The sequence below is a fragment of the Peromyscus leucopus genome, chromosome 6 (assembly GCF_004664715.2).
Source record: "Peromyscus leucopus breed LL Stock chromosome 6, UCI_PerLeu_2.1, whole genome shotgun sequence".
Taxonomy (NCBI): Eukaryota; Metazoa; Chordata; class Mammalia; order Rodentia; family Cricetidae; genus Peromyscus; species Peromyscus leucopus.
Genome location: NC_051068.1, coordinates 43,792,273 through 43,807,873, shown reverse-complemented (window position 1 = coordinate 43,807,873; position 15,601 = coordinate 43,792,273). Strand labels below are relative to the sequence as shown.

General features: G+C 39.9%; 1 protein-coding gene across 3 annotated transcripts in view; it reads right to left on the bottom strand.

Annotated features, from left to right (window-relative positions):
• Nucleotides 1-15,601, bottom strand: part of Lekr1 (leucine, glutamate and lysine rich 1) — a 186,615-nt gene that overhangs the window by 36,542 nt on the left and 134,472 nt on the right. The window lies entirely within an intron of this gene.

Sequence of the window (15,601 nt, the reverse complement as noted above, 5' to 3'; positions counted from 1 at the left end):
ATCATTTTCAATCATATTGCAATAAAACTAGAAATCAGTAGGGAAAAGTTTAATACGGTACAATGAAATGGATGTGAAATAACTTATTCTTGAACAACCAATGATCAAGGAATAAATGTAAATTTTTCATGAGACAAATGAGAGTGGAGACACACACATCGAAATTATGTGATGGGGCAAAAATTGTGTCAAGAGGCAAGTTGACAATAATCAGTGGCTGTGTAAAGGAAGCAGGAAACCTTAGATGTGCAACCTATGGCTCCATCCCAAAGAACTAACAAACCAAACCCAAAACTAGAAGAAGGAAAGAGAAAATAAATATCAGATTATAAGAAAATGAAATAGGTAATAAAAAATACTGTCTTAATTTGTTTCTATTGCTATGATGACCATAAGCCAACGTAACTTGGGGAGTAAAGCATTTATTTTATTTATTCTCTAACCACAGTCCATCCCTGAGGAAAGCTCAAACTCAAACATGGCAGGAACCTGGAGGCAGGAACGAAAGCAAAAACAATAGAGGAACACTGGTTTGCTCTCCATGGACTGCTCAGTTTACTTTCTTATATAAACAGTACCACCTGCCCAGGAGCTGTACCACCACACCAATCAAGAAAATGCAAGGCTTGATTCAAGATGGAGGCAGTCGCTGGCACCGGCAGCGCTGTGGGCCACTTCGAGGAGCCTGAGAGACCCATGGAGGCATCAGGGGGAGATGAGGCAATGGAGGATAAACCTACAGATCCACACAGTATCTCAGGAACAACTAAAAAGGCAGTTCTTATGGGAAGATGCTTGTGAGTTTGAGGCCAGCTTGGTCTACAATGCGCATTCCAGGACAGCCAGAGTTGTTACATGAGAAACCCTGTCACACACACACACACACACACAAAAACCAAAACCAAAACAAAAGCAACAACAAAAAGACAGACAGACAGGGAAAGAAAGAAGAGAGAGAGATGAGAGAGAGAGAGAGAGAGAGAGAGAGAGAGAGAGAGAGAGAGCAGAGACAGAGAGCGCGAAGAAAGAAAGGAAGAAAGGAAGAAAGGAAGAAAGAAAGAAGGAAGAAGGAAGGAAGGAAGGAAGGAAGGAAGGAAGGAAGGAAGGAAGGAAGGAAGAAAGAAGAAATAAGTGGTTTCATGGAATCATGAAAAATTGGTGGTGGAATGAACAGAGCAGTGTGTGCCCTGGAGAGAAGAGGCACTAGACACAGCCGCAATGCGGGGCATGTGAGCCCAGCCTCAGTGGACAAAGGAGCATGTTGTTGCCGAGTGGGGTCAGCTCTCCAGTTGCCAGGAGGCTCGGGTCACCACCTGGCCCACCTTGCCCAGCTGCTACCTGGTGGGTCAGTGACGCCACTAGGTCCTTGGGCCTGGCCCAAGGCATGGGGCCACCACTGCTGCTGCCTCTTCCTCCGCTGGTGTGTGTGTATGGGGGGGAGGGGAGCATGGAGCAATGGTATTGCCATGGGCTGCGATCATGATGGTCATGCCCAGGGTACTGGCAGAGCCGCTCGTGTCAAGGGCAGGTTGGCGCACAGCAGCCTAGAACTTGAACAGGTACTGCCCCTGAACATGCTGCCTAGTTGCACGATCACCCTGACTCTGAGCAACTGCAAGATATCCAAGATGAAGAATGGTTTATTTTCTGGATTAAGCCTTCTTGAAAGACCTCTATGGTCTGTGCTCTCCGGAGGCCATGTTGATGTCGGTGGTCTGTAGTGCCGCCTGAAGCCATGTTGAGGTCCATGGTCCCTGGTGCTTCTGGAGGCCGCATGGATGTCTGTCCCCGGAAACCATGGGGAAGCTCATGATCTGTGCTGCTGTGGGCTGCTATGGGCAGGGAAGCCTCTTTTGCAATAGTATCGACGACTGCAGACTCATAATTGAAAATGAGAGACACCAAAGGCTTCTGTGACAACACCCCCACCCCTCCCCTCAACACACACACACACACACACACACACACACACACACACACACACACACACACCAAAAAAGAAACAGTCCAGCCAGGAAGCTATTGAAGAGAGTCCTTAAAAACTGTGATAAAGATGCTGAAGTGTAGCTCTTCACAGTTGATGGCGTCTGGCAGGGTGGGGGTGGGGAAGAACTTCGTTTTCCTTAAGGAGCTGGCGACTGGGAGTTTGACCATGCTCCACTGAGTATATGGCAACAGAAATTGGATTTGGTGTATTTTTCTTTTTTTGAGGTGGGGGGCACACAAGGGTAGGAGGGTGACCTGGGAGGAATGGGAAGTGAGTGTGATTGGAGTGCATTGTATGAAATTCCCAAATAATTAGGAAAAATACTATGTTGGGAAAAAAGGAAAAGAAAATGCCTCAAAGACTTGATTAAAGACCAATATAATAGAGGCATTTTTTTTTCTATTAAGGATCTCAGTTGAACCGATCTGGTGTCAAGTTGAGAAAAAACAAATCAACACGAACACTAAAGATGAAAATATGAAGAGCCGAGGACTGCAGAGAGCTGAGCACGTAAACGCATACTGCTCTTAGAGAGACCCTGAGTTGGCTTTCAGTGCCCACTTAAGGTGGCTAACAACCACCTGGAATGGCAGCTCCACAGAAATCTGTGTCAGCTTCTGCTCTCCCAGAGTGCCTGCGACTTATGTCACATACTCCCACCCCATGTACACATAAGAAAAAGGCTTTAAAAAAATCAGATATGGCCAGATGTGGTAATATGCTCTTTTAATTCCAGCAGAAGCAGATAGATTTCTGTGAGGTTGAGGCTGGCTTTGTTTTCATAGCAAGTTTCAGGACAGGCAGGGTTATATAGTGAGTCTCTAATTAAAAAAAAAAAAAGTCAGAGATGAAAAGAAACATTACAATGGATACCACAGAAATGGATAATTTCCTGAACCCATACACATCATCAAGGCTGAACTGTCAAGTAGAGGAAAACTAAAGAAATCAATAACAAATAATGAAACTACATCAGTGATTTAAAAAATAGTCTCCCATCAAAGAAACGCCCAGGACAAGACAACTGCACTGCTGAGTTCTATCAAACATTTAAAGAAGAACTGATGTCACGTTCTTCTTAAACTATTCCACAAAACTGAATGGAGTATGAGGCAGTCTCTCCAAACACAGTCAATGATGGCAGCCTTATCCTGTTGTTACTCCAGCCACACCAGAAAATCTCAGTTCTAACAGGTTAATAACCCTGATATAACCCTGATGAACACAGACATAAAAACCCTCAACAAAATATTAGCAAACATTAAAATGAGCATTATCATTATTCATAATAAACATATGCAAATCAATAAGCAAAATAAACCACCAAAATGAAGGACAAAAACTATTTGATCACCTCAGTCCATTAAAAATGCTTTTGATAAAATTAAACATTCAACACTAAACAAATTAGGTATAGAAAGAATATATATTTCAACATGATAATGGCAAATATAATAAGCTAACATATAATCTCACACTGCACGAGAAAAAGCTGAAAGCATTCTCTCACAATATCCAAAACAAGACCATCACTTGTACTCAGCCCAGCACCGAAAGCCCTAGCTAGGCAGAACAGTCAAGCAAGGAAGAGAAATGAGGGCATCTATATTGAAAAGAGGATGTCAAATTGTTGCCATTTGCAGATGGCATGATCTTACATAGAGAAAAACAGACTCCACCAAACACCTATGGGAATTAATACACAAATTTAGCAAAGTTGCAAGATATAAGATGTAAAAATTAGTGTTGTTAAATACCAGTAGCAAATTATCTAAAATAAAATCAAGAAAGTTATCCCATTTCTCAGTAACTATAAAAAAATAAAATGCATATGAGTACATCTAACCAAATGGGTGAAAAATCTCTACAGTGAAAACTATATACAATAGAACTTAAAAACTGAAGAAAAACACAATAAATTGAAATACATTCTGTGTTTATAGATTGGATGAATCAATACTATCAAAATATACATATAGATAAAAGTTGTCCATAGATTCATTATAATCCCTATCAAAGCCATTCTTCATAGAACCAGGGAAAACAACCCTAAGAGTTCTCTAGGAAACTCATGCATACACATATGCAAATGCACAAACACCCACATGCACATACACACACATGCACACACATATGCATGCACATACAAAAGCTTTAATAGTTAAAACAATATTTAGCAACAAAAAGCAGAAGGAATTATGCTAAATAATTTCAAAATAAACTGCAAAGTTGTAATAACCAGCAGCATGAAGCTGACAGACAGACACACAAGAACCAACAGGACAAGGAACATGCCCATGGATCCACACCACAACCAAATGACTGACTTTTAACAAACACTGGCAACACACAGGGGATAAAATAACTTATCACTTAAATAATGGTTGGGCAACTGAGTATACAGAAGAATGAAATTAGATCCCTTAACTGACCAGTTGCAAAAGTCTAAATATGAGTTAAAGGCTCAAATATTAAGACCTGGAAAAATGAAACTACTAGAAGAAAATGTAGAGGAAACATTTTAGGACATGAACGGGCAAGGTCTTTTTTGGACAAGACCTGAAAATCACAGGAAAAAAAAAGTGAAAATTGACAAATGGGGTTATGACAGAGCACAAAACTTCTGCAGAGCAAAGGAAACAGCCATCAGGGTAAAGAAGCAACATGCATCATGGGAGCCATACTGGTAAACCACACAACTAATAAGGAGTGACTATCTAGATGTAAGGAACTCAAATAACAGCAAAACCAACCTGATACAAAACGTAAACGCGTCTGAGAAGAAGACAGGCAAGTGCCTCAACAGGTGTGTGTGTGTGTGTGTGTAAGATGCTCAGTCCCACTAGTCACCAGGAAATGCAAATCAGAGCGTAAGTGAGCTCTCACTGTATCCCAGTAAGAATGGTTATTACACATGAGAAATGCTGTTGATAAGGAAAGAAGGGAGCCCCTTCTCACTGTTGTTGCGAATGTAAATTAGTGTAGCCATTTTGGAGAACAAGATGGAAGGTCCTTAAAAAAACTAAAAATAGAACCACCATATGGTTCCACAATCTCACTGCTGGGTATATATATCTCCAAGGGAGGGGAGATCAGTATGTCAAAGAGACATCTGCACTCCCATGTGCACTGCAGCAAGAGCCACCAAATGGAAAGAAGCTAGTACCCATCACGTGAGGACAGAAAGCTTGGTAACAAAACACAATGGAATACTATGTGGAAATTACAAAGAGTGAACCCCAGCCACTTGAGACAATGTGGTTAGAACCAGAGAGCACTGTGTTAAGTGAAATAAGGCAGGCACAGAGAGACAAGAGCTGCATGACCTCACTCAAATGTGGACTGCAAAATGTTCATCTCACAGAGTTTGAGGACAGAATAGTGGTCACCAAGGTGGAGAGGCTGGGAGTTGAAAGGGAGGTGCAATGCTGGGTCAGTGGTGATGACTGATTACAGTTAGGAGAAAGAGGACCTGGGGTTCTGATGTTAATTATGTACCACATTCAAAGAGCTGGAAGAAAGGATTCTGAATATTTTCCTAAGGATGTGATCAATATTTGAGGAAATTGGTATGTTTAACCTAGCCACACATCTAAAATCAGTTTAAAAAGGTAGGGTAGGTTCTCCTCTGAGAGCATGGTCTCACTAGCCATGTAACGGTACCAGGCATCATTTCCCTCCTGTTAAGCCAGCCTTCAGTTCAGTTAGAACGTGGTTAGTTACTGCCAACACACAAGCATCACCACTGCACCTTTGGGGACAGCTGTCGTGCTGGTGTTCGCTATGGTTCGCCAGGGCTGCAGCTGGGTGGGATGATGACTGTCTTCCTCTCTCAGCAGCTTGCTCTTCACCCTCCACTGTTGTGAAAGCTCATCCTCAGGGAGGAAGCTTTCAGGTCAGTTCCAGCTCAATCCCTCCTGGGTCTATGTCCAACGTGCATGGTGTCTTCAGCAAGTTCCTGGGGGAGCACCAAGAACCATAGCAACAGCCTATATTGTTTTGGGGGCTCTCTTGGACTCCCCTGGCTAACAACATCTTGAAAGGAGGTTTCTCATGCCTGCTACTGGGGGTGGGGGTGTTAGGTTAGACAAGCTATGGCTCTTGGGAGGAGTATTATCACCCTGAGTGGTATAACGTCACTTAAACTACATATATAAGTATTTGCATATCTGTATTGTATGTGACTTTAGGTAAATATAAAATAATGATTCCCTACATCTTTTGAAAACATCCTAATTGTTATTTATCCCTCTCTCCTCCCTACCTCTACTCTCCTAAACCAGAATAATCCCTATCTTCACTCAAACATTTATCCTTATGCCCAGGTAATTGTAGCTCTCACCCTTCATCAAAGGATCTTTATGAAGCAGAAAGAGACCATTACAGAAAACACAACTCGTCAAAATGCAGACAACTGACTGTGGGGTACCCGGCCACAACTGGTACATCTACAGCACAACTCCTGCACCCACCTCAGAAAACAGAAAGACTACAGGAGCCAGAGACCAGGAAGTCTGCTGTGAGACTGTGCCTTCTAGAGATCATAGGGAAGCTACACCCATAAATCTCAACAACATGGCTGTCTAAATGGAACTGAACAACATTAGTTGACATCCCAATATAGATGTGTTGGGGGGTATCTCATAAGGCCCCCACCCCTAGATGAAGAGCTATAGACAATTAGCAACTGCTGAGAGAGGGAGAATTAGATTTCCCTAGGGATAAGTCCCCTAAATTGTTATCTAATACCAAGTGGTCAGCTCTAGAAACATGCATATAGGCAATTCTGGACAGACTTTCAGCAAGATGTATTTATATATTTATTGGTTCATATGTATATGTAATAAGTATGGTTAAAGAGGAAGAGTCAGGAATTTGGGAGGGAGAGGGGCTAGATGGTGGTTAGGAAGGAGGAGAGGGGGATGATATAATTACACTTTCATTAAAATTCCTTCAGCAGCAAGTTCTCCATAGACTATCTCCTCAGTACCACACGGTGGTATTTCCTCCTGTTCGTTCTAATGCCCAAAGCCTCATTGTTTTATGCCCTTAAGTCACTATTCTGAAATCTGTAAGAACTTACATCTTTAATTCGTGTTTTTAAAGAGAAATGAGGGCAGCTAAGCATGCATTAGGGTTACTCCAACTCCAACCTTTCACAGCTTGGCCAGCGCTCTGCTGTCTCGCCTCTCCCCACTGTTATGGCCCTCTGCTTCAGGTGGGAGCAGGGCCTGGACTTGAATACCACAGGGGTCAGAGTCCATTCTGTGACAGTGCCAGGTCTGAGGGAGTGTGATAGCAAATAACACAACCCTCTGTAACAGGTTGAGGGGCAGGTTGTCACAGGACAAACCTTCCAGTTTATGAATAAAAGGTCCTACATTTTTATTTTGTACTGTGCCCTGAAAGTTATGTAGTAGGCCGGCATGTGGTATGTATAAGTTAATACTGTCTGTATAAAGTATCATTGATTATGTGCAATTAAGGGGCTAACAAAAAACTCCATCAAACTGGGAAAATATAGGCTGTGTCAAGAGGATATCAGAGTCAAGTGTGCTTTGCTCTTTGCATTGTTTGAAATGAATTCAGGATATTAACTTTAGACATCATTAAATATGCATGATAGAACTTCAATAGTAACAACTAAAACAATAAAAATGAAATATACCCCTAGTGAAAGGAAAATATGCCAAGAAAATACACAAAACAACAATCCTCTCCTCCAAAGGCCTATAATGAGGAAAAAAAAAGAGGGTGAATACAATGATTAAAATAACAATAACAATAATGGTAAATGGAGAGAGAAATCGATAAAAACAAACTAAACTAAACAAGCAACAGTAGTTCTGCATTCTTCATACAAAATGCCCTAAAACAAGGGCAGGTAAAGATGGAGACAAAATGTGTGGAAAACACTTAGCAGCTACACATTAAAGGGAAGAATGTGAACACAGTATTACTGGCAAATAGACTTTTGGAACTAAAGCTATTATTTGGGGGCTGAAAAGATAATGGGCTAATTTTACTATGAGTATCTTAAACCTCAAGATGTATCAACTTAAAATATCTTCAAAATAAAGAAACTGACATAGCTGTGTCAAGTCCACACCACTGTGGTCGAAGTCAAGACAGCTCCCTCAGTTATCCGTAATTCATCCCAGGACCCCTACAGATGGCCATGAGAACACACACTGAGCAATTGCAGACTGCATGCGTGATTGCCCAGGAGCTGCAATGGAGCAGGGGAGGATCACATAGAAATACACCATGGTGAACAGAGAAGACCGGCTACAGATAATAAGGCTGACTTGAGGCTAGTATGTAGGACCTGGTATGCAAGTTGTGGGAAAACACATCATTATTTTCTAGTTCATAGGAAATTGACCACATACTAGGCCAGAAAGTAAACTTTATCAAATTTAAAATTTTTAAGCAACTGTTTTACTATAACCTGCACCATCTAATATCATAGGCTATTAGATACTAAGATATGGCTGGTCCAAACTTAGATGTGCTGTGTGATGGACACATCAGATTTGAACATTTAGAACAATAATCTAAATTACCTACAACAACTTTCAAAATCTAGACATTTATTTTTATTTTAAGCACTATAAAACATAGCAAATTAAAAAAATCACATACTAAAATTAACCAGACCCAGCCAAAGAATTCAATGAACATCTTGACTGTTGGAGCTGCTACTGAGAACAGAAGCTGTGGAGCATCACATTGGTTTTTACACTTTCACTATTTATGGTATTTTCACGTACTTATCTACCACCGAAAATTAAGAATCTGTGACATAGTAATAACTGGAAAAAATTAGTTGTATGTCCTCTTTTATAACTTGTATTCATTGTCTGCAAAAGATTACACATTTAAATGATGATGTGTCATAAATATATTGGGTTATGTAAAATATATTATTAAATTTGATTTCATCTATTTATCTTGTGTTATTAATGTGGCAACAATTTTAAAAAGTATATACTTTGAATTATATTCCTTATAAGATATCATTTATATTCTATAAAAGCAAGTATCAGTTACAAAGTATAAATAAAATACCTCCATATACTTGAAATTTTAAATATTTCTGAATAACCTATAGGTCAAACTAAAAATCATAATTACTACTTAAATACACTTACATTGTTGTTTGTTTTTGCTCTTTTGGAAGGCCCACCACCCAGCTCCCAAATAAATCACACATAGAGGCTTTTTATTACTTATAAATGCCTAGCCTTAGCTTGGCTTGTTGCTAGTCAGCTTTTCTAAAATTATCCCCTCTATCTTTGGCCTTGGGGCTTGTATCTTTCTCTATTCCTGTATACTTTTTCTCTCCTTACTCGGCATCTGACTGTGTAGCTGGGTGGCCGGTCCCTTGCATCTTCTTCCTTCTCTGGCTCCTAGATCTCCTTTCTCATTCTCTCAGATTTCTCCTTCTATTTTAGTCTGTCTGCCTGCCAGCCCCTCCTATCCTTTCTGCTGCCTTGCTATTGGCTGTTCAGCTCTTTATTAGACCATCAGGTGTTTTAGACAAGCACAGTAACACAACTTCACAGAGTTAAACAAATGCAAAACAAAGAAAAGTAACACACTTTAAAATAATATTCTATAACACTTAGAACTAAACAATGAGATTTTTTTCATATCAAAACTCACGAGAGAAAGCCGAAGCAGACTGGATAAATTAGGGTGCATCTCAGGTTACAATACAGATGGGTAAATGGGTAGCTCTTCACCCACTGTGCAGAAACTGGAACTCAACAATGAGCACAAAGAACAAATCCTAGAACAATCATACAGCATGAGGTTGGGGCGTGTGCTGGGCATCAAATCAGGATTCCACATATGCCAAGCAAGTGCTGTCCCCTGAGCTGTATCCCCAGCCCTAAGAATCTAGTTCTATGAAGATAAATCATGTATAAAGTCTAACATTTTTAGTACTAGAAACATAATAGGTAAAAATTACAGAGAAGCAGGGGCACAACAGATGTTTCTAGGTTTGAAGATGTTCTTTATCAATTTGAGGGAGTTCCTTTTATCCTGGTTGTCTGAGAAGCAAAATCTCAGGTTGAAGATTACCACCACAGAAGAAAAGACCGGCTGGGACAGAGAGAAGCACAAAGGGACTTCAAAACTGACCAGAAGGTTCTTTGTTCTGAACTGAGTGGTTGGAAATGATGTCCATTGGGCTGGACTTCTTAGAACTTACATAAGCCTTCTACAGATCTATAAAGTACTTATAAAAATAATCATTGATAAATCCAGAGCACAAAGGAGAATGCTTTGGTGGGATAAAGAGTCTTCCAGGTCAAAACCAAGGTGTTCAAATGGGCATGTGCATAGTAGGTCTCCTGAGTAGAGGCCATCACTGTTCTGTCTGTCACAGCAGCGCCATCTGTTCCCAGAGACAGGCAAATGAGTCACTGCAGCAGTGCTGTTTAAAGTCCACAGTCATTGGGTGTGAGGCAGACACAGCTGGCTCTGATTGCTTGCACAGTTGCCTTTAGGCTGGAGCAGAGGAAGAAAAGCAAAGTGACAGGTTCAGGGTGGCAAGGTGGGATGACAGTAACCACATGGGTTATGGTGTTCCTCCTGGACATTGCTGCAGACTCATCTTCTAATTTGACTTAGATGCTGACAACTCCTAAATTTTATCTGCAGCTAAGACAAATTTGAACATGACTCATGTACCCAACTTTCCACCTGGCTGCCCTGTTTTATTGTAATAATAGATCAAGCTTTACACCTGAAACTTCAGTGCCATACAATACAAATGTTTATTTTTTGCTCACAGCATGTACCATCTGCTGTTCACCTCCACAGGCATTGTTCCAGGATCCTGCCTCAGGAGGTACTTTTGCAGCAGATGAAAAGAAAAATGATCAAAACAGATATTTGAAAACTTCTTTTCAGATTTCAATGTCAAGTGACCAATTCTAATAAGAACTAGGTGTGACTAGCATAGCCCTCTACTACAGTGGGAGGCACACCGTAAGTCACCTGGCCCAGCAAAGCACTTCCAAACTCTGAAATCTCTGAACTGGGGGACAACTGTGATGGTTTCACCCACTAGGGTTTTCTTGTTCTACTTTTGTTCATAACTTCTGCTTTTCCCCTCTGATGTGGTATCGTCTTTATGTATGCTATGAATTTGTGTTGCTACTATTGGCTAATAAAGAAGCTGTTTTGGCCTATTGTAAGGCAGGATAAAAGCCAGGTGGGAAATCCAAGAGAAAGACAGGGATAAGAAGGGTGGAGTCATGGCAGACACCATCCAGCCTTTCAAGGAGCAAGATGCCAGTAGATTGGTAATACCACGGCCATGTGGTGATATATAGATTAAAAGAAATGGGTTAATTTCTGATGTAATAGCTATCTAGCAATAAGCCCAAGCCATAGACCAAACAGTTTTATAATTAATATTAAAGCCTCTGAGTAATTATTTTATAAAAATGGCTGCTGTCCAGGTGGGACCAAGTGGGACAGAGAAACTTCAGGCTACAATTGGCGCCCAAAGTGGGGCATTGATCCACATAGATCTGAGAAAGCTTAAAGATTCTGAATGCACAGAAATGGAGCCACACTGGGCTTCCTCATCTCAGAGTCTCATGCCAGCAGCAGCACAGAGACATGTCTCCTGCCAGCCACCTATGAAATAGAGCTGGCCACCAGCCACCAGGAGCTAAGCAGCATGGCAGATTTCCACAATCTCTCCCACAAGTTATGCTACAGAGAGGCTTCTCCCAACCACTGCCTGTGGGCTTGGGAGCACAGCTGTGGGCTTAAAAATGCAGCAATGTGCTACTTAATACTGCTTCCCAGAATTGGGGAGGTAAGTGTGACTCATTGGTACCTGTGCTATGCTGAAAAGCTAAGCGGAGTGGAGCCAGCAGCCAAGGTCATTTCAGTTCTAGCCATGCAGTTTAGCAGTTTAAAAACTCTCCTGGTCAGAAAAGGATTAAAGATATACAACAAAACAGATACAGATAGAAAAAAAAAACCTCTGGATGGGTTATAATGTATTTAAAAATATATGTAGGTTTGGGAGAAAAAAGGAAAAGGACAGAGAAAGTCCTTAAAAAAGAAATAGAGTTAATAAAAAAAAAGCCATGTAAAGATGGAAAATACACAGAGAGTCTTGATACTATAATTATTGTGTTGTCTTTGGGATTTTTTTTTTTTAACTGCAGAGAGACATTTGATTTTAGGGACTGCTAAGCTAAATCAACATATATATCTTAAAGGTATCTTGATTTCAAAATTTGGGTCTAAGGATATGTTGTTTTGGAAAAGAGGTTCTGCTTTTGTTTCCAGAGAAGATGAGAAACTGGATTCCTTCCAGGTCAATATGGTTCCATCAAGGAAGACCCCCTGGGAGGTTTCCAGATGATCCAACATCCAGAACAGCTTCAAGGCAACTGGCTGAGATGATGCAGCCTCATTGACTATTCCAGTCAGGACTTGACCATAATCCTAAATTTTCTCAGGATCCTGATAAGATTGATTGCCAGCACCCCCAATCAGTAGGAAGCAGTATATAAAGCCATGCCCCAATTCCCAAAATATTGTTTATGAATGTTTGTTTTATTTAAATGGGGGTTGATTATAAATGTAATCTCTTTCTAAAGAAAAAAGGGAGATATGATATGGAAATGATTTAAAAAAAGATTATTCAATCTACTCTGATCCCAAAAAAAATCTGTTAATCTCAAAATACTTTACATTGATATGGATTTAGTTATTGATACAAATTTAAGGTCAATTTTGTTATACTATATGTATATTTCTACTCTTGTTTAAAGGTATTATGTTTATACAATTCATTTAAAATTTTAATGTGTAATTAAGAAATATAGGTTAATAATTAGTCATCTATGATAGTCAAACTTACAGTCATATTAGTATTTCAGATAGATAAGTAACCTTCAAACACTTCAAAGACCTACAGAATATGGCATTTAAAATATTTTAAGAACTTAAGACTTTTCTGGACAATGAGACACATCTGCTCCTGGCTGCATCAATTACTTCAAAGAGGATGATATGCATCAAAGAAACTTGTTATGGAGTTTGCTTTCAATATAGCAAAGGCTAGCCATTTGGGCAAGAAACTGCTCTTGCCTGGATTGATTGAAAATATGTTGTGTAAACTGAACATGCAGGACCCATAGGAAAATGACCACTGAATTTGCCAAAACAAGGTGAAATGGTCCTTCAGGTTCCTGCTTCACAGAAGAAACTGCCAGACATTCTGAAGGACACAGAGGAAAGCGACTGAGGAACTTTGCCAAAATAGGCAGGACAGTTCTTCAAATTTCACTGGAAAATATTCCACAGACTCTAGGTAGGTCTATAGGCTGAAGATGATGCCCCAGTGTTACAAAAGAACTTTGAGTGACTGTTCAGGTAGCCAGATGTCTCTGTCATTTCTAGAATTTTGGAAACTGCTTGCAATGCACTTCCTGTTTACTCAGGTACTATTACACCCTTCTGAGGTCTTAGATAGAGTTGAAGACTAGATATTTATAATTACAGTTTTCCTTAATTATGATAAAAGGTAAATTAGATATAAAACTTTCGACTCACAAAGATAGGATGATAGAATATTTTCTTTAATTTGCCAAATACAAAGACTAGATATTGTAACTGAAATTCTTGCTTGATAACCGTTTTGTTATATGTAATTTTACTATGTTAAAGTTAAAACTTTCCTTTTTGATTAGACAGAAAATGGGAAGAGCTATGGGATGGTCTTTCTGTACACTATGAATTTGTGTTGCTACTATTGGTAAATAAATAAGCTGTTGCAAGGCAGGATAAGAACCAGGTGGGAAATCCAAGAAAGAGACAAGAAGAAGGGCAGGGTCAGGGCAGACACCATCCAGCCACCCTCCTTCTCCCTCTCTCTTTCTTGGATTTCCCACCTGGCTATAACCTGTCTTGCCATATGCCAGAGCAGCTTCTTTATTAACCAATGGTAGTAACACATATTCCCAGCAAGCAGAGAGACCATCCCACAGAACCCCTCTGAATGGAATATTCTTCTTTTTATTATTCAGCTCAGCCATGTTAGAAAGGGCATTAAATACTTTGTTGTTGGGGGAAGGGCTCTGCTTTTAAAAACCTTTAAAAACTTACTTGAATCTAAAGATGTTGAGGAAGGTTGTATGCCTTTGTAATTTCTTTCTCTTTTTTCTTTGATTTATTTTATTTTCTTGTGTATGAGTTTTTGTCTATATGCATATCCGTGCACTGTGTGCATGCCTGGTGTCTATGGAGGCCAGGAGAGGATATAGATCCCCTGGGAATGAAGTTTTAGATGGTTGTGAATTACCATGTGGGTTCTGGGAACTGAACCTGAGTGCTCCTCAAGAGCAGTGAGCACTCTTAATTGCTGAACCATCTCCCCATCCCTACTCCCTTGTAATCCTCCACTCTTTCTTGTATTCTCTCCAATGAATCTACGGTTCATTTGCTGGTTATTTTGCATTTTCAGAATCTATTCATGCTTTCTATATGCATGGAACCACAGACTGGGTTCTTTTATGTCCTAGCACCTTTTATTCAGGGTAAGTCTTTCTAAATTAATCTATGGTGTACTGTGCGGCATTGGTCCACTTGCTTTTATGCTGAGAAGTATCCCATTGCACAAATGCAACCGTGATTTGTTCTCTGTTCATCTGCTGATGGATATTTAGAGTGCTCTGCAGGCTTTGACTATTACAAATGAAGCCACTGTACCTTTACATGTTTGTATGGGCATTTACTTTCTTTTCTCTTGGGTAAAATACAGACATGGAATGTCACACTTCTTTGTATGCTGACTAGCCTTCTTTAGTAAAATGCTGCACAAATCTTTTGCTCACTTTTTAGTAGATTGTTTATGTTCATTACTGAGTTTCTAATGTTATTTTTGTATTCTGGAAGCAAATTTTATATTAGATAAATCTTTCGTAAATGTATTGCCCCAGGCTATGTCTTGTCAGTCTCTTCCTAGCCCTCTGCTGAACACGTTTTTTCATTGTGGTAACATCATTTGCATTTCTGATAAGATAGGACTATAAGATAACATGTTTCCTTCACCACTAAATATATGGTTATTTGTTATCAACTCAACAGTACACAAATATACTGGTCTAATTTTAAGTAATATAATTCAACTAGATATAACCCTAGAATTATATCATAGTCAACTTGATCAAGAAATGAGCAGCTATCAACAGAAATAAAGGAGCACTTCAATTAAAATGTCACTGATTATCAAAAAGGTCAGGATCACAGAATAGACAAGGTTGTCCATGTGTTCATTAGAAGTGGCCAGACAGCAGCAGAGTTCTGGTGCAAAATATTCATTTTACTTTTATTTATGTGTGCATGTGTCTCTGTGTGTAGGTTTATATACTTGAGTGTAAGTGCCTGCAGAGGCAAAAAAAAAAAAAAAAAAAAAAAAAAGGCTCAAGATGTCCTAGAACTGAAGTTACAGGTAGTTATGAGCTGCCCAACATGAGTACTGCGAACTGAATTCTGGTCTTCTGAAGGGCAGAAGTACTCTTAACTGCTGAGCCACCTCTCCAGCACCCTCACTTTATTTCTTAAACCAAG